Genomic DNA, 19,755 nt, shown 5'->3' with positions numbered 1-19,755 from the left:
CATAACAGACCAGTAAGATAGGAGGTCCAGAGACTTCTGGTTACTGTTAACAAGCCCTACTCCAGGAATAGCACACTGAGTGGCCTATCAATGAAATCCTTGCCTGACCTGGGAATGAGCATTCCTAGTGCCCTGTAGCAAATTGGTCGTGACACGCCTCCCAAACCGGTTGAAATGAAGACCAAAAGGGAAGGGATTATAAAATAAAGAACACTGCCCACCATCCAGTTCTGCAAGAATCAAGTCATTAGCCACTGCGGTCACTGACCTACAATACACTCTGAAAGGAATTCAGGGCAAAGATTAGGATGAGGCACTCCATGCTCGGTTCTGGTAAACCGGCAGAACAGGACTTCAGATAGATATTTTCGGGAGAAATTTTTTATGAACCTAGATTCTTACATCTTCCCATACTTACAAAAGCACTAAAATCATTAACTAAGATGTCTCCTCCTTATGGCTAGCAGCAAACTTCTACTGAGATGTGTGCTTCATTGCATGTACCCCCTTTGCCAAAATCACATATATACTGACCTCCCCCTTTACCTCTCTGGAACAGTTCTCAGAGCTCTCTGAGAGACTGTCTCCCAGGTTATAATCCTCAGTTTGGCTTGAATAAAATTTTCCATTTCTTTCTTAGATTGACCATTGATTAGTTTTTTTTCATTGACGGGCATATAAAACAGGTACTAGGTCAAATTTGGCCCACAGGTTATAGTTTGCTGACCCCTACCTTAAACCAAGTTTATTAGCTCATTTCCCAATTTCCAGTAAGGCACTATATACCTGGCCTCTTTGTACATGGAAAGTGATAATGATGCATTTTCTCATACCAAAAAGATTGCTACTTTTATCATTCCTATATAGCAACTACTATAGCATCTTTTAAATAATGTGAAGGATAAAATGTAAACATAATTATTTAAAATATCTTCAGTCACACTAAACATTTGATGGACTCCTAATTCAGGACTCTAATAATTCTAATTCTGCCACACACTTATTGTTCAATACCTGAATCTGTCCTTCAGTCTTATTTGTGACAATTTCCTTATTTATAAAAGAATAGAACATGAACAACGTTACTTCCAATATATATCCATGAAACCAAGATAACTCATTCAATGAGCCATGGTTTTAAAAAAATTAAAATCACATGGTAGATTCTTCCATGCTCCCAAAGGAAAAGAAATCCACAATGCTTTCACTCAACAGACATTTATCAAGCACATACTATGTGCAAGGCAATGTGAAAGACAGCAACCTCTGGCATGTAGACAAGAATCATTCACCTTTTAGGTGCATTCACAAATAAGGGTCTGAAACAGTCAAATGAAAACTGTCATCATTATTTTGATAAATCTCAGAAGACATGCAACAACCTTTACTCAAGGATCAATGTGACCCAGGGTTTTCAAGACCCCAAGTTCCCCAGAGAGTGCTGCAGACTGACAAGCTCGTCTCCTAGGGCTTGATTTGACATGAGATACAGTGGAGGCATGTAAACCTTGAGTAAAGAGCCTCATCTCAGACAGCTCCATATTGGTCAGACAAGCGCAGTGGCTCAAGAAGGCAGGCTACATCTTCCCCAAGTCAATTGTGAATTATTCTCTCTAAACTGGCTCCACAGCTGTGATTTTCAGTTCTTAGAGTACCCTCCAAATAGCTGACTGGGGTCGGGGGGGTGGGGGTGGGGAATAAAAGCCCGCTTTTTCTCCAAACACACACGTTTTGCCCATCTGCCATCCCAACTCAGGAAGGACATGCAGATTGGAAAATGAAAACTTCTGAGACTCTATCAGAAAAATGATAGATCAAAAGTCTGGCATAGGGGCTACCGTTAGGCACTCAAACATGTAACTTCTAGTTTTGGAGACCTGCAGGGTAGATCTATGAAATAAACTTGGCTCAAAGGGACCCTGAAGTCCTCAGCCCCAAACAAGTGAGAATCTGGGAAACTGTACCAAACTCTTCTTTTGTTTGTTTTCAAAAGAAATGAGGAATCTTTAAAAAAAAAAAAAAAAGAAAAAAGAAAAGAGAGGAAACTAAGACTATTATCTACCATATTAACCCCTTTCTAGAAATTTGAAAGAAACTCACAATCAGCTATAGTCATAAGTTACAAAAACTGAACTTTACTATCTTTCAGATAGCAGACGTTCTGCTTTAAATTAATCAACTGCATGTGCTACAGAGTCAGGAGATCTGGAAGTACGTGATAAATGTGGATGAAAGCTGATATTTTAGGGTGCAGCAGTAACCTGGGCTTAATGTTACACATCTGTGTAGGTGTGATATGTGTATACATACACACACATGCATATCACACACATATGGAGAGAGAGGGAGAGAAAGAGAAGAACAGTGAAGAAAAGATTATCTTTCACATATACAACTATTTTCATAAACAGACACAGATATAGAAAGAGAGAACAGAGAACAAACCTATCATCTCTCAGAGAAAAATGATTCAAGTCCTTTCAATCCTTCAAAAACAAGCTTTGAGTCTGGATTATTTGATAATTCCTACACTACTATTTTCTCCAGGTATGCATCTGAAATTGTGTCAGTCATTTCATCTGCAGGTTAAATTAGACGGCTTTATCACCTGGCATAACTTTCAAACCCCGCAACTGTCTTTACAACCCTTCTGGTTGCATGGAAAGTTCACCAGGTTGACATTTAGTTACATGACTGAATTCTCAATAAGGATTAATAAAATGATTAATTTACTCTTCTTTTCTCCTCTCTCTCTCCGATTTCCCCCAGGAGTCATGGTTGGCCATCGACGAGAACAAAATATCTAACTGAGGAAAACTGTCTTCCACACGCAGCATCTGTCTCTCTGGCAAGCTCTGTAGACAGTTGGTTACTGGCTCTGGAACCGCTGAAGACTCTCTTTCAGTCTGAGCTATTAGTGGGCTCTCACCCTCCTAGGTGCTGCTTCCCACCGATCCCACTCAATTTGAAAAATGGATTTGTATATATTTATCCTTTGGAGAATCTGCTATTGTGCAAATATCTCAAATTGAGACCCCCGTGGGAGGCGCGCATGACACAGGAGCACTTGCTTTTCTTTTTCTGCAAAATATCCATAAAATAGCTCGGCGGTTCCCAGGGGTCTGCTTCTGGGTATTATATAAGCAGCTTCTCCTTCAGAGAGGGAAAGAGATGCTTCAAGACACAGAAATAAAAATGCCCACAGTTCTCTAAGGGAATTTCAAAATAGCAAGCTGCTTAAATACCAAAGAAAGTACCTGGTTCCTCTCCAAGCCTAAAGATAGCCTGTGATCCTTTAAGAAATGTAAACAGCAGTGGGGGAGGGGAGGGGTGAGTGGAGAGGTCACGACCGGCACTGGAGAGACTGTGGAACACAGAGAATAATCTGGCATTTTGAAAATTCTATAAAAAGTCCTTAGTTGGAGAAGTTTTGTTTTTGGAAAAATGGTTAAGGTGGAGGCATATTTTGTAGGCACGATATTCCAGTAACAGCACATCTGTCTTGCCCTAATTCAGAGCCCAAAATACTTCTGTCAGGCTCTCCCGTTCCTTCTCAAAAATTTCTTCCCAAATCTACTTTATCCACTTTTTTTTTTTCCAACAATTACTCAACCCTTAGACCCCTTGGAGGCTTCTGATTCTTAAAAGAATTAGAAAAGATCTCCAGTTATTATTAGATTCCATTTTAGATTGAGAAGAAAGGAGAAAATGGGCAAGATAGGCACTCCTTTATGTTGCCTGAGTTACTTTTGAAATTTGCTTCATTCAAAGGCCAGAATAGCACGGAGCACCTTTAAACTAGGAAAAAGAAGTCAACTGGACCAATTATTTATAACTCTCCCATTGAAAGTAGAAATTATTTAACCAACCACCCTGCTCCCACCCGGCCAAAAGACCTAAAGGCATTTAAGAGAGTCCAAGAAGCTCCATCCATACATTTAATATTTTCTAAGAATAACTACACAGCAAAAGATTAAGACTTCAAAAATATCTCACTTACGTAAATCTGACAACAACAAAAAATACACAGTGGAAAGGATTAATCTCAAACAAAACTCGGAAAAGAGGCTTTTGCAGAAAACTATTCCTCTGGCTATATCTCTTTTGTTTATAATAAGAAGTCGAGTTTGGACCCATTATATATTCCTTCATACGGTCCCCCTTGTGAATTGAGGTTGTTTAAGTAACATTGTAATTATCTTTTATCTATAGCATGATTTATTTATACCATGAAATCCCCTTTTACATTTTTAGAGTCTTAATAAGTGAATGCTGTCCTTAGCAGTGGAAAAAGAGTTAACACTGAAATATGAAACAAATATTTATTTCACCATTCTTTTTCCAAAAAACTATGAATGTGACTCCAATAAAAACACAGTTACACATTTTGTTTTAAACATCTAAAATTTTTGTTCAATTTCAAAGGTCATATTTAGAACTGAAACAACTACGAATATGAATAAGTTGTAGGCCATGCCTAAAGCGGGTGTCTTTTCAAGTAAAAGACAAGACTTACTAACAGGCCCATTTGTTTCCATTAAAAATCTACTCACTGTATTCACAGCAATCTACATGCCAGTATGTGAGCCTGCTTGGACAAAGCCTTTGCTTTGTGTGTATCAGATGCAAAATTTACTTAAATTCCAGATAATTGCAAGTGCATCTGCTAGGCTTTGTCACTGGTCTATATGCACATTTCCACAGTGTATACAAAGAGCAATTATCCAACAACTAAAGAAAAAGAAACAGTCATTTCTGCAAATTACAGCCAGCTCCTTTATCAAGGAATAAGTTTGTGCGAAAAGAATGCTACCCCAAAACACTTTTTTTAAATAAAATGTATTCACCCACACCACATACATTAACTACACAGAACAAAAAAGGAAGCTTTTTCAACTGTTAAATTACTAGGTCTGAAACAAGGATAACTGCAATTTCAAATAAAATCATCTCACAAAACATTAAAGTTCTCCCCTGGCGGGGGGAGTGGAGAAAACAATCGATTTAAACCAATTTGATGCACTGGTTTATGTTCTTATTCTGTATTCATGACAAAATATTTCAATAATAGTCACCCTATTTATCACTGGGTTGTATTTCCCTAATTTGAGATATAAGTGCACAGGCTCCAGAACATGAAGAAAATTCAAAACAGGGAATTTTTTTAATCGAACAATAAAAAGTCTTCATTTAAAAGTTTTTTGCTCTATTCATTAAATAGTGAAGTCTAAGTAGACCTAAGTTTTACCAGTTGCACTATTTGGTTACCAGTTCTCTTTCTTTCTCTCTTTCATTCTTTCCTTATTTTTTCTTTGCCTTCTTTTTTTTTTTTTTTTTTTTATCTTCATGAACAATCCCATTTCAACTGTTACATTCAACACGGCCAGCCTTCCTTCCAAGCCCAATCCAGTTTTCGGACTTTTACACCTCATGCCAACGAAACAACATCAACGATGCTCCTCTTCAAGGGCCTAATAGACTAAATCTGTTCTTTTAACAAATTCTCAAGGCCAACCACAATGATCACAGTGGTGACGTTAGAATAGAGAGAAAACTATTTAGTACAAAGACTAAAAAAATTTTGTGATGTTTGACCTGTTTGAAATCTATCAATTCAGCGGCCATTTATTTCCTGCTATACCTTCATTTAAATATCATCATTATCATCTTGTGAAACTTATTATGTTACCAGCCAAAGCTATTAGTCAGTTAAAAAAAAAAAAAACCTCCCTATTCCCCAAACTGGAGAACCATCATTATCATTAATATTTCATGCAACTGCATTAAATGAGACAATATTCAATATTTAACTATCTAATCCTACAGTAATTTATATTAGAAAATACCAACCATGTGAGAATTCAGTCGGATTATTTTATTGGATGAACCTTTGTCATTATTAATAACACTTCAGTATCTCATAGTTTTTCAGCACAGAATGTAACATCCAAGGACTGAAAGTGATTTTGTTTCTAATTAATTCTCAAAATCCTTGAGAGACAGTGATGGAAGGATAAATATATTAATTTGGAATTGAAGAATAAAGGACTGAGCCTTCAGATGCAAAAGTTTTACTAGATACATGGATTACTTGTGTGGGTCCTACATCTCACTACGTTTGCTAATAATTTAGTGAGGAAGATGTGTTTGAACCTCAGAGAGTCTAAACCACAGAAAAAAAGAAATGTGGTTTTATTTCTTTCAAGTACCACAACTGCTCTTATTAGCAATTTATAAGTAGAAAGTTGGTCTGATCTTTTATACCAAATTCCTACTAATTTCCTTGCAGGCAATTACTCAGCCATCCAGATGTCTTCCTTACAGTACTTTAAACAAATCTTCACTTTTTTCATACCATTTATCGACTTTACATACTTACGCATAGGCAAACTTCAGCCCATTCTAGTGGATTATCTTTAATTTCAACATGAGCAGAATTCACATGAATAACATTTTAATACGGCTCTTGGTGATAACTAAAAGAATTCTTCATGACGAACATATTTGAGATTGGTGTGTGCTAAAATCAAAAGCATTTTGCTTCATACCTTTACAATCAGGTATGTCCTCCAATCCATTTTAAGCAAGAGAGCAGTTCTCACTGCTATTAGCCTTCCAAGTTCATGCACTGAAGCCCTTGCTGTCCATCCTCTAAGACCCTACAGGTCACTTATGGTAAATACTTGCTGGGGGCTTTTTGTTTATCAGTTTCGTTGACTGCCTCTCCCCTTTTATTTTGAGGGAATTCCACCATCTACATCTTGCTCAAAGTCTAAGTCTTTTTGCCTCATTATAGAATATAAAAGGGCCAGACTATTGATCTCCCAGACTTTCTAGTTACAGGGATGTGACACGTGATCAAAATGCAGCCACTGGATGGATGCACCGGATTAGAACTTTGAATCGAGAGCCCGGGATCCCCAGCAGAAAGGACAGTGGTTCCTTCCAGCCCTGGTACAAATAGTCATCTATTGCACCACTGCAGCCTCCAGGACTGCAGCGCTAGCTGATACTAAAGGCAATGGCAAAGCCCAGTGTCAGGGATGCGGAGGGCTACAGCTGGGCACCCAGTATTCAGTGGCAGAAGCACAAGTGCCTGGTTCCAAACCTTTCCCGGGGACTCCGTGATTCCCAATATCTTTCTAACGCATTCCCTTTCTGTTTACGTTCGCCACAATTAGTCTCTCTAACTTACAAGTATGAACATAACCCAACCCCACAATCAAAAATAATAAATCAAATTGTGCTTTTATTCTGTGTTGGTTAATTTTAGAAACTGTTGGGAAATTAAGAGATCCTGCAATATTGTGAGTTGTAAAGAACACGTTCTTATCACAAAGACTAGGAAACTTTCTATCCTTCTCCTGCAGCAGATGAGAAGTGATCTCAGAAATTCTCAGAAATTCATGGATCCAACAGGAAAAGAGCCAAGAGTTAAAGTTTAAATGAAGATCCCTTCCTATTTTTCTCAGCCATTGCTTCTCTGATTCAGATCCACAAGGAACAGAAGATGGAAAAGAAATTTGATGGGTTAGCTACAATTTGCTGGAAATGAGATATGCACATCTTGAAAATCACAGCAAAAATGAGCATTAATCAAGAGCCTGACCAGGGCTATCAAAAGTCAAAGCTAACTGCCAGAAGTCCAGCAAGCTATTACCTGGGGCTGTGAAAAGGGTCAGTGCCTCTGTGCACTCTTCCTTTGCCATCCACTTTCAGAGCTATTCACCAGGTACTTTTCAAGCATATTATCATTCCTACAAATGACTGATAAAAGATAAACTTAAGAAAGTGAATAAGTTTTGAAAAGTAAATCCCTGAACCTACATATTCACCACACGCTTTCAAGTACAACAGGGAAAATATTCCTTTAGAGAACATTTTCCATCCATGGGAACACTTGGAAATTTTCTTTGCTTCACAACTCCTATCATTTTCCAAAACCCTCCATTTAAAAAAAAAAAAAAAAAGGTAAATCATAAATTGACTCATTGGGCATAAAAAAATGTAAATTGACAGCTCTGGGGCATCAAGTCATTCATCCATTCACTGACTGAACTGACACAGGTAACAGGCACGTCCTAAAAATAACCAGCATCAGGATCTGCCCTTACTCTGAAACCTAGATGTTAACCTGGCAAAAATCCCCAGTTTAATACTAGCCCTCGGGCTTTCTTCTTTACTTAAACATGCTTGCTAGGGCTTCCCTGGTGGCGCAGTGGTTGGGAATCCGCCTGCCAATGCAGGGGACACGGGTTCGAGCCCTGGTCTGGGAGGATCCCGCATGCCACGGAGCAACTAAGCCTGTGAGCCACAACTGCTGAGCCTGCGCGTCTGGAGCCTGTGCTCCGCAACAAGAGAGGCCGCGACAGTGAGAGGCACGCACACCGCGATAAAGAGTGGCCCCCGCTCACCACAACTGGAGAAAGCCCTCGCGCAGAAACGAAGACCCAACACAGCCATAAATAAATAAATAAATAAATTCATTAAAAAAAAAAAAAACATGTCTGCTATATCTGAATTTAAAGGAAAGAAAGCTGAGAAGTTATATCCCTGACCTCACTTGAAGCTATGCTTTTCTCAGAGTAAATGCATTTGGAGTTCCAGTACAATGCTATTAAAAACAAAACAAAGCAAAACAAAAAACTACTACTAACTTCTGTAATTAAAGTATTATTTTATACACACACATGCACACACACATACAATGGTACTTTTGCCTACAGACTGTAAGCTTCTAGACCAGAAGCCAATCATACACACGTATACACACCCAAATAGTATATGATTCTGTATATACCCCGTGGGGGCTTAATAAACAGTTATGAATTGACTGACAAGAGAAAAAACCAAGAAATGACAACCTTCAGGGTAGCCATAACACAATTTTAACTTGAAAACTGCCCAGGAATAGACTTCAGTCTATGGGAACATACACAAATCATATAAAAAGAACTAGTGCCCCTTATATACCTAGAGAGAGAGTCCTTAGTGAAAAATCACTGTCATAGGAAAGAGAGTTCAGGTTCTTTATTTACTGTTTGGCTTCTTCAGTGAATTCAGCTGAGAGCAACTTTTATTCTGTAATAACCTTTTTTTTACAGAATAACTTTTAAAATACAGAATAGAATAAATGCAAAATGTACCTCATCGCTAATATTTTCTTGCTAAGTCAACAGGTATAAAGCCACCTTTCCCTCTCAATTCTCAAGACTCATGTTACCATTTTAATTTCTTTGCAGCCAAATGTAACAAAAGCGTAATCTACAATGCTGAAATAGTTTCTTCAACACCAGCATCTCCAAATAAATGGCAATTAGCAATAAATCATAATCTACTCATTGTCTTCTCTAAAGGATGCATTAACGGTGTGCTACAATTCCTAAAATCACACTTCATTCAGTGTTTCCTTGAAGACAATCTTCAAATGCCTCAAATTCAAAAGTGATCTGCTTTTCTCGCGGAAGTTCATACGCACGTTCTACCTTAACGGTGTGGCTAGAACAGATAATTTAGCGGTCCCCGGAACTGAAGAATTCCATACATAAGATGATGTTTCTGTAACAATTTAGCCTTGCCACGTCTACTTTAAACGGTGGTTATTTCACTTACGATCTATTTTGAAGAACAACTTCCACACTGATATATTTCCAAAAAAGTATGATGAGAGCAAGTGGGGAAAAAAATAAGATATAAGCCATGCTTAAGATCGATCCCATTAATCTGGGGTGGGGTAGTGGGTAAAAAAGAAAAGAAAACATTTTTGTTTGAGGGGAGGAATTTTTTTTTTAACAAGAACACATGACACCAAAAATAAAAGTCTGTGTATGTCTTTACCATCGAAGGTCAGAAACAAAATGTACTTTAATTCACTGCTTTAACAGTGCTGTCTTAGCATCAGCTCACTGCAGTTACACATAAGGGTCAGTCACTTTGCAAACGCCCCTTGCAGATCCCCTCACCCTCCCCTCCATCCCTCCCTCATCTTTCCACAGTCCAACTCACAGCCAAGGGGTGGGTTTGGTCATCTGCTTCACAGGATAATTTGAGTTCATTTTCCAACACACACCTTTGAACATCTAAATCATTATCTGTTTCAAAGCGTACGGAACTCCTTACATTTCTTCCTAACATTCTATCTAGTGGTTATGAAGAAGTCTGAAAACAACTTCCAACCTTTTCCAGATTTTCCTATGTCAAGCCAAACGCATTTTTCCGGGTGTACTTGTTTTTCAGTTTTCAGGTCTCCCACGTTGATAGCAACGAGAAAGGGTAGGGTTGTAGGGTTTTTCTGTTTGTTTGTATTTTTTATTTTTTTCTTGTTTTCTTGGCAGCCTCCTCTGGACTGTGAGAAGTGATCATTGATCATTTTTCCACACTCCTCCACGGCCCTCTCCATGGCCACATGTAAATGTGCCAATGGATAATTAAGCAGCAGACACATCCAATAAATATAATAAATAAATTTTATTTTTTTCCCCTTAGTAATTGGTTTCATCTGACTGAGTCTGATTATATGCGGGGATATATAAACAGAATTAGAGAGGAGAAAAATTAGATGTTAGGTCACACAAATTGCAGAGCCCTAACCACTGTGAAATGTTTGTGTAATAATTATATTATTATTCTTAAGGTTAGAGAAGCAGTTTGTATCTTCTCCAAAAGTTTAGGTGAGGCTAAAAATAAAACTGGTGGCATGATTATTACCATAAGGAAATGGTAGCCAACTACAGAGTGCCTTTCCCTCTGGTCTGCATCCTCTTCCCACAAACTCACACTGCCTTGCCCTCATGCCTCCATTAAATCCATGCAGGCAGAGCCACATTTTGACTGAGGTCTCCAATTCCAGAGGTCATATCACACCAGACTACATGAACAGACATAAGTTGGGCATACAGAAGGCAGAGAATGCGAAGATATTTGTATACAATTATTGTCTGAGCAAATCCTAAAAAAAAATTAAATCACTTTTCTAATATACTCTCAAGTGACACAAAGAGCAAAGCTTTATCTTGTATTAAAAAAAAAAAAAAAACCCCACTTCTGTTCTCATTTACTTTCTTAGACATCACTTTGGCATCAAATTACTCTTAGCATAAGATCTAGCTCTTAGCAGAGCACAGTACCTGGCCTGTCTTGGGAATCTAAAAACTGCTTATTGAAGGAATAAAAAAAAATAAAAGACTGACATACACTTTCATGCAGCTTTAATTTGCCTATGTTCCTTCTAGGTAATAGGTAATATCTACTGAAACGTATAGTATGTAACCATAGAATCTTACATTTGAAATGGTTTAGAAAAATTATCACAGTTAAGATCACAAAGTCTGTTGCAGTAAGTTCCCTAATAATAACTATAATTTTAGCTATGTAGATATTTACTGTTTGAATTAGCCATAAACGTGGACATAGCTATCTTCTCTAATAGTGCAATTTCATTCTTAGAAATAATCTAAGAACCTAATCATTTCTATTTAATGATGTATTTCTTTTTCCACATATACTCTTATTCCTCTAATTAAAGGAGGAGAAATGTCAAGACATTGAGTATCAGTTAAATCCTAAGCAATAATAAAAATGACATTTAAACATCAGCCTTTGCCAAAAGAATCCTCCATAGAATTGTCCTCTCTGAAGATGTGAAATCAGTATGTTATTGTTAGTATCAATTTTATCTTCACCAAGTGAATTATATTCTCCAACTTTAGTTTTTGCCTCCTAATAGGTAAATTGAAGATTGAGGCAACTAAACAAACAAACAAAAATGACTTATTCTTTTGAACCAAATTCATAAATAAATTCTTTATTTTACAAGGTCCATAACTCCCTTTTATATGTTATAAAATAAGTACTTTACCAAGGCCATAATGATAGAAATGGATCATACAAAATTTCTAATATTTTTTAATAGGCTTAAGCCTATATAGCTAAATAATTTAGTCACCAGAACAGTTACATAGACTATCTTTCATAAGGCTGGGTCCTAAACTTTTATAGATCTGCATCATATTCCAGAAATCACAAACTAATGCAATGATGAGAACAACTAAGCTGAGAAATCTGGCATCATATTAATATTAGAATAACCTGTGGCAGAACCAAATCCGGGACAGGAGAAATAATGCGGGGTCTTCACAGGTGATCTAAACAAGTATCAAGGAGAGCAGAGTCTCCTCTGAAAGAACTGCAGTCAAAGCATAAGAAGTCTAAACTTTTAAAGAAACCATCTCTTTCCTCCCAAACCACGCACGCGTACTTTCCCAAAATGGATGCAGGATCTTTGGTACCCACCACCAATATTCTGGTGATGAGATGAGAGACACACTCAATCGTTCCATCAGAGTCAAAGATCAATTCATATTGTCCAGGGGAAAAAAAATCTTTGCCGGGGAAACTAGATTTTATTTTAACGTATTAGCTGCATTATTTAATCTCAATTTCTATTCATTAAATTTACATGCAAAGAGTTAAAACACCTGCTCTCTTTTCACCCACACTACTGCTGAAAAGCACATAACCGTACTTTTTTCTGGATAATTCTTTTTGTCTAAAAGGTTGGTAATGCTACACTTAGAAGAGGGAGACCAATTAAAGTCTTTCAGCAAAAATGAGGGAACTTTATTTGCAAACTATTTCTCAAGGTGCTTCATTTTTAGCCACGAGGAATTCATACAAAAAGGCTGCAATATTTCAAGTTCAAAACCACATGGGAAAATGCAATATATTAAGTAGACTTGTGGCAGTGAGTAACATGAATTTTTGGGAGAAGATTTTATATCTCTTCAACTTCATAAAATCTTCTAGAAATATGAACAGGATACTTTTAGCAGAACTAAAATAATATGTTAAGTAATGGTTTATCTTTGTTAGGTAGAGAAAACAATCATATATATATACATATATATATATATACACACACACACAAACACATATATACGCACACAATTTACTGGTAGTACAAAGTCCTGAACATTGTGGATATTCCGTTTACAAAGCAAAAGCGAAAGCAGAAGTATAAAGAAATACTTTGACAAAGCTACTATTTGCTCTCACTGCACATGACTCATAAAATTACTGTTGGTTTCACAAAATTTTAAATGGGGTATTATCTAATTAGATCGACATCCCATTTTATGAAATATTGTTACGTTCCTCTTTCCATTAAGAATATATGAAAAGACAGCCATCCCTCCCACCGCCCCCCAAAAATGTCCTTACAATCTTCCCTGAAGGCTGAGAATCTGTTGTATGTACTATGAGTACAGAATGGAAGGTTTCTTCCTGCGAGTATATCAGGGCTACTAGGAACCAGTAAGTCAAAGAATAAAACTGTTGCTTCACACAAAGTAATGAGAGACAAAAACATATGCTTTTCACATAGTCCCATTTGAGATAGTAGTCTGATATAAGTTTTGTCACTTTAAATCTGACTGGCAGTTTAAGTTTGAGTTTTTAAGTGGAGAGGGATAAAAAGGCCCTTGGCAATGACCTTGACCATATTTCACCAGAAGTCACTTCTCAAAATTAGTCTACACAGAATAGAAAATAATGGAAAAGCTCACCAATACAGCTTTTCCTCAAAAACACACAAGGAGTGCAGAGTTCCTTTCAATTCACAATGCAAAAAAAAAAAAAAAAGTCATTACTTTCAAGAAACATTCAGTAACTCTAGCATAATAAACACCTCACACATGCAGATAAAACTCTACTCTTATCAAAATGAGAATAGGAGCCTTAACAATACAGGCAAACGTATTGTCATTGTCAAGTTCCATGAACCAACAGTCTCTTGCTACACAGCCTGTCCTCCCAAAAAAGTTACCTTCTCCCCAGGATGTCAGATGCCATGCCTTTGGAAATGCTGAAATTCAACACAAACACCAATTGAACGTAAACTACCTAATTTACCAACAAGCTCAGCAAGAGGATGGTATTACTTTGACACATTAATCTGAGATCAACACCAGGCACAGAAAGTTAAAATGAGCTTAGTTAAGATTTAATGGAAAACTTAACATCAATAACAATAATAAGAAAACCACCAACAAGCCACAAACACTATACCACACAGAACCATATAAGAGTAATTACAAATCCAGCTGACTGAATAGCAATCTCACCAGGCAATACACCCAAAACATAGCTATGTTTATATTTTAACACAAACTCTCAGAGCTTTTCCGAAGTTGCCAGGAAACTAGAAGTAGAAAGGGGTGGGTGGGTAAAAACCAACCACAGCAGGAAGGAATGTGTTCTTTAAATCAATGGACTCTTGGTCTTCGTAACTAGTGAAGATGCTGAAACTGAAGCTAATTGTGCTCTTTCATAAATAAATTCATGCTCTGAACATATTATATAACAATTAGAAATCTTGCTTCATGGGCCACGTGAAATCAGTCCTTAGCCTGGTCAGTTATCTGTTTGTGCCCCTGTTTGTGGAATATGCCAGAGAAATAATGCAGCTGCTCAGCATGGAATATATTACTTTCTGGTTTTGGTCTTAGAATGAGAAAACCATGCTTTAGAAGACTTGGGTTCTCAGGATCATAATTTACTATACGAATTCATTTTTCCTTCGTACCCAGGCAAACAAATGCTTCAAAGACAACTGTGATACAAATGAATGGAAGCTGGGTTTTTCCCTCCAACTTGATCAAAATGGTAAATGGCAAGGGTCCGTAAAAATATTTTAAATACCAATATTGCCATCTCAAGGGACCCAGGAGTAAGCTGAGCTTTCATTCTAAATAAAACGTCTTATTACCATCAGCAGACTACAAAAGAAGAAATAAGCTTTAGATCTTAGGAATCCTGTCCACAATTTCAAGAAAAGCTTTTGTCAACACAGGCAGCCCAGAACAGGTGGATTTGCATGGTGTCTTGGAGTAGGCTTTCTTCTACAGAAAAGAGGGTCTGACTTGAGTTAATTTACAGTTTGCTTTGTTCCAAGTCCTAAACTGTTTTATGTTGCTCTTCCAACATCAGCTAAGTTTACATTAAAACACAGTTGAGCAGTATTATTGCAAACATACTCTTTGCACCTAGGTAATTGCTGGTCTCTGATGTGGCAACCACAGAGAAGCAGGCTTCCTTAAATAACAATATTTTCCCTCTGTAAAATGTGTGTGCCTCACAGTATCCCTGCACTGGATATCCTCATCTGAATCTAGAGTTCAGAGCTCCTCAGGATGGTAACACACATACTGAAATTGCAATCCATTCTACCCCCGACTCCCCTCCCTACATTTAAGCTGTCATTATTTTAGCTTATTTTCCCATGGTTTAGCAGAAATTTTCACAACTATCAACTGATTTCTCTTTAAACTGCTGATTTGCCTTTACTTACTGACCCTTCAGTGTTTCTACTGAACTGGAACTGAAAAGTTAGGGGGAAAAAGAGCAAAACAAACGAAACATGGTTAACTGCTAAGGACCCTCCAAAGAACTTAAATACGAATACATGAAGGAACTGTGGTATGTTAATTTTTAAATAATATTTAAAACAGATCCTGGAAGCAAGAGTTACAGAGTCAGTTCTATTTTTAAGAAAAGAGTTAAGAGGTCAATTTGCATGCATTATGCTGGCTATTTGAAATAATTTTGTTCCATGTGGATGGCAGAATCTGCCCTCCCCCTCCCCAATTGACCAGATGCCACTTCAAGTAAGATCTAAGAAAGGGCTGGTTTAGGGATTAGAAATTGCTGAACATGTCTTGCAATTTTAAATAAAACAATACCAGCAATCTCCCTCCTTTTCCATAGTCCTAAATTTATTACTAAGTAAATTTAAGCAAAAGCTCAAACACTGGAGAACAGGACAGTATGTGATGCACTAAACCACTTATATGTTTATTATCTTTGCAAGCAACATGAGTAGTGGTGTCTATTATTGCCTCCTGCAAGTCTGCAGCAACGTGAGGCAAAACAGCATTTTTAAGAAATTCTCTTTTGGAATGCAAATGATTCTTCCTCTAATTTTGAATATTTTTGCCAGCATGTACCATACAGTAGCTCTGGAATCACTGGCTTCTGTCATGCTGTCAAAACTGAGTCAAAATGCATTGTAATCCTGAAGAACGATAACCTTAAACATCAACGCAACGTTAAAATGCATCCTAAAAAAAAAATCCCTATAATTGCGATGAACATTAGAGAGAAAACGGCAGTCCTTCTGCAGGGAAATAACAGTCTGCCCTACCAATCTTTCCCCTCCCCCTTGAAACTCATGCAACTAATGATGACCTCCCGAAGTGCCGAATTTAAATGTTCCAGCATTCATCTGAGGATGAAAGAGGAAAAAAATACACAGAAAACCACGAAACAAGTTGCAAACTGCACAGACACAAGGAGAGAGAGAAAAGGAAACTGCAGGCTGGTTCAGGAGCGATTGCAGAATGAGGAGCAACAGAAAGGAAATGAGGAAGAAAGAAAAGAGGGGGGAAAAGCCTTAAGCATTAAAGAGTAAGAAGTGAAAAACATTTACCAGCGGCTCGGTCAGTAGCTTCGCTCCCTGACACCATCTACATAGAGATAACTTAGCCTAGAGTCTTCGGTCCCAGCTCGCTCTGGAGCAAAATTCCTTCACTTCGAGGGGGTAACACACACCCTCAAGAAAGAGAGAGAGGGAAAGAAAGGGAAAAATAATCCCAAAGACCAAGACAGGCTTTCCCCCTCCTCCCTCTTACCCGCCCCCCGGACTCCCCAAACGGTGCTCGCTTCTGCACAGTTCTGCCGGCTGTGCCGCTGAGCTGCTGCCGATGTGCCGCGGCTCCTGCCGCTGCTGCTGGCGCTGCGGCCTCTGCTACTTCGGAAACGATTAGGAGGAGGACGCCCAAGCACGACCTGAGCCTGAGAGCCACCCAGGACCAGTGTGCAACCTGCTCTGGAATCAAACCCATAACACACGCACGCACACCCAGTGGCTCCCGCACTGGAGCCCCCGCGCGCACAGACACGCGCCCGCCCGCGCGCCGCACAGACACACACGCGCACACACACACATGCCCACAAGCACGCGCGCGCGCGCACACACATAGACACAAACACACACACGACACACGGAGCGCCGCGCACCTCCCGCCAGCCTGCGCAGCCCCTGAATGGGGAGTGCGAGCCAATCCCCGGCCCCGAGCGCGCGCACAGGCCGAGGCCGCCGGGGCTTGGGTGGTGGCGCTGGGGCTGCAGCTGCTGTGGCTGCGGGGTATGGGACCAGGGAGGGGATCACGGCAGCGAAAGAGGGGCGCTAGGGGCTCGTGCACCCCTTTGTCTGCAGAGAGATTCCCCCAACCAGGCGTTTCCAAGACCAGACACCGAGTGCGCGAGCCGCGGGTGGTGCAGAGTTCAGTTCTGCTCTGGGGTCGGCGGGGGTAGGCTCGGTTCCCTGGCTGCACGCACCGAGGTTCCAGCTCTTCTAAACCCGAGGCACCGCAGCTGCAGCCGGGTCCCTGCACGCAGGGGAGCACAGCAAGCCCGAGCGCCCCGCGGATGACCCGAGCTTGCTTTGGGCTGCGAGCGTGCCCACTGCTCGTCTGCAACCGCAGATCGCGCCTTCCAGGGTTAGGAACGCAGAGAGGGGTAGGGCCGAGCTCCGTGGTTTCCAGAGGGAAGGCAGAGTTTCCAGAGCCTTTAGCCCCTGCTGAGCTGCCTCACCTAGACTCCTCAGTGGCCCTGAACCTGCCCAGGAGGGTGCGATGCCCGGGAAGCTAGGCTTCCAGACCTCAGCGGGGAGTTGCTTTTCTTCCTTCCGTAAAGGGAATTACAAAAGGAAGCAATTCCCAGCCCAGGAAAGGCTGATTCAGTTACAGAGTAGTTGACAGAAAATCCAGCAGGGCCTGGCCGTCGAAATAGTAACAGCTAACAGGTATTGCTTACTTATCCTGTGCAGGCTTTGTGCTATGAGATGCCCATGAATTAACTGATTTTATCTTGTGCAAACACTATATCATTAACCCTAGAAGGAAACTGAGGCCCCAGGATATTTTACCAATTGTTGCTAGTCAATGATAACCAATGCATCCGGGAATCTGAACCTGCAATTTGACTCAGGCACTGGAAAGAGACTGCAGTGCATTGATGAACTCTAGACATTTCCAGCAAATTAAGGTCTGTGGGATGTCCAGATGATAACACCCTCTGGCCTTCAAGCGGTACCTAGCCTGTCTTCAGCAATCTGCAAGTCTTTGAAAAACTGCATGCCTGCAATTTGCCAATGTTCTAATACTAATAATATTCACAACACTCATCTCTTGACTGTGTACTCTGAGTCACCCTTTTAATTAGGCGCTGCAGACTTACCATAATAACCTTTAAAATAACCCTGTAAAGAAGCTACCCTTATTCCCATTTTACACATGAGGAGACTGACACAGAGATGTTCTGTGACTTCCTCAAGGTGATAGGGCCAAAATAAGGAGGGCGTGGTCTGTTCGCCTGCAAGGTCCATGTCGTTTTTGGTTTTGTTTTTTTTTTACTAAATTATGTGTCTTCCTTAAGTGCATCCTGAATAAAGCCACGAGATGAGGGCAGAGCAGTTACTTTTTATTTCATTCAACAAACACATATTGATTTCCTATTAACATTCACTCATTCAAGAAATATTTACTAAGCATTTACTTCCTTCAAGGAACTGAGAGGTGACAGAAGATGACAAAGACACATCCCAGAGCTCTTTGAGGTTATAGTCTGACGAGAAGATGGCAATCATATGCTTGTGATGCAGATGCTGAAAGCTTGCTAGGAATGAACGTCCTTCCCTCCCTATTCATCTAGCAAACTCCTATCTGTCCCTCAGTTTTCTACTCCACTGTCACTTCTTCAGGGAAGTCAACTGTGATCTCTCTGGCTGAGTCAAATCCCCCTTAGTATAGGCTTTCAAGGCATCATTTCACTTTTCTTTTTAAAAGTTGCCATATTTCCAATTTTCCATTAGTGCTGTGATTTAGTTTGTACAGTCTTCCCAATGCACACAACTCTCTAGACCATATTATTAATCTCAGAATACCTGGTAGACGTTAAACTTACTCTCTCTCTTATGGGTGCGCACACACACAACTCTTAGAACAGGAGCAATGATTCTTAGTGTAGGAACTGTTCTTACAAAGATGAGTAGGAGTCCATTTCAAAGATGAGTAACATGAGGCTAAGAGAGGTTAAGTAGTTTTCCCAAGGTCACACATTTGGATAAGTGGCAGAAAAGGACTCAAACAGGTTCATCTGGTGCTTAAGTCCACGTGACTAGCCCTCAGGCTCTGCTGCTTGGCTCATGTTATCCAGTAACCAACCAGACTACGCAAAAGTGGCTCATGGGAAATACAGTAGACAGATTTCTGGGGATGGCATCGTGGGGGGAATACAGAGATAATTCAATATTGTAGAAACTGCATGCAATAGGACATCAGTAATCCATTACTGAGCACCCACCACGTGACAGGCACCTTGCTCAGAACTTTTTTAATTTTAACTTTACCAACGATTCTTCTGGCTAAATGCTGTGATTCCCATTTTATAGATGAGGAAACTGAGGCTCCCCAACAAAAAGAAATCTGCTAAACTATAAACTCGAGGGGAAAACTGAGATATCTATTTTTATTTTCCATTTTATCCAATAGTACCTAGCAAACTTTAAACTCACTCGCTGTCTCTCTCTCTCTTTCACTGTCACACACACATAGACACACACACACACACACAATATCAAGGAACTTGCCCAAGGTCTTAGAGCGAGTAAGCCACAGAGCTGGGATTTGAACCTAGGCC

Source organism: Balaenoptera acutorostrata, chromosome 2, assembly GCF_949987535.1.
Source record: "Balaenoptera acutorostrata chromosome 2, mBalAcu1.1, whole genome shotgun sequence".
Lineage (NCBI taxonomy): Eukaryota > Metazoa > Chordata > Mammalia > Artiodactyla > Balaenopteridae > Balaenoptera > Balaenoptera acutorostrata.
This window is presented reverse-complemented; position numbering follows the sequence as displayed.